The sequence below is a fragment of the Saccopteryx leptura genome, chromosome 5, assembly GCF_036850995.1.
Source record: "Saccopteryx leptura isolate mSacLep1 chromosome 5, mSacLep1_pri_phased_curated, whole genome shotgun sequence".
NCBI lineage: Eukaryota > Metazoa > Chordata > Mammalia > Chiroptera > Emballonuridae > Saccopteryx > Saccopteryx leptura.
In genome coordinates, this window is record NC_089507.1 from 51,849,157 (window position 1) to 51,850,572 (window position 1,416).

The following is a 1,416-nucleotide window of genomic DNA, read 5'->3' on the forward strand; positions in this document are numbered from 1 at the left end:
CCATTTATCTGTATTTACTTAAATGTTCTTAAAGGCTAATAAAAATAAATTTGATTTAACTCATGTGATAAAATGGACTGACATTACCAATAAGTGTAAGTGGCCAATTGAATATGCTATTATGTATCACAAAGGTGTTTTTATTTTAATTTTTATATTTTTATTTATTTTATGTGAGAAGAAAGGTGATAGAGAAACAGACTCCCACATGTGCCACTGGGATCTACCCAGCAACTCATGTCTGGGGCCTACATTCGAATCAACCGAGCTATCTTCTGTGCCTGAGGCCAACACTTGGACCAACTGAGCTATCCTCAGTGCCTGTGGCTGATGCTAAAACCACTTGAGCCACTGGCTGCAGGAAGGGACAAGAGAGAGAAGGGGGAGAGTAGTAGATGGTTATTTCTCATGTGTGCCCTAAGGATTGAACCCAGGATGTACACATGCTGGGCCAATGCTCTATCCATTGAGCAACCAGTCAGAGCCAAAATTCCAAAGTTTTTAAAAAAAGGTTAAAGTACCACAAAAAAACACTTTTTATTAGAAATAATTAATTGATAACAGTATATATCAATCAATAACACTTTAATTTTCCTAATTTTTGAAATGCTTATCAGGTTAAATAATTACTTTAAGTGAAAATGTAGCATCAGTAATTAAATATTATATGGTAAGTCTTAGTAAAGTTATTCATTTTGCTATTCTTTTAAAGGCACTACAAGCTAACCTTTTAAGATCACTAGACTAGTAGAATGATGCCCTAGTACTGTAATTCTAACTTGAGTCCCTCTACTGTTAAGTACAGGTTTTTATTTGTTGAGGGAAAGCACCAAAGGTCTAAATTCAAGATTGATTCCAAAGTAGCTTTATGTACATTCATAAGAGCTTTAATCAAAGAAACATATATTGTACAAGGGCACCACTGCTGCTCCAAACCCCTCCTAAGACTGGGTCCCCATTTATGGGGGGGGGGGTTAATAGCACCCTCACCTTTCTCTATATATATCCTATCTCTAAAATCTGTAAATAAAATATTTTTTAAAAATTAAACAAACAAAAATCCTTTGAATTGATTAGTGAGGTACCATAGAGAAGGGAGTAATCACTTCATTGTCAAATATTTGCTATCACCATCCTTTCATCACATGCTACACGGTTAGAGAAAAATAGAATGATGAGATTTTTTAAAGTGGTTTTATTTGAAAATTATACCAATGATTACTGCAGAGGATAAATAATGATAAATTCATTATCTGAGAAAAATTAATTTAGTGACAGTTCTCTGAATGATTTCGAAGGATATTAGATACTTTGAAAGCTGGATTCTAGTGGGAGTGCTACTGTGTGGTGTGGTGCAGGCACTGAGGAAAGAGTCAACCAGGGTATTACCATTTGAATCAGGGATTAAAAAATAGA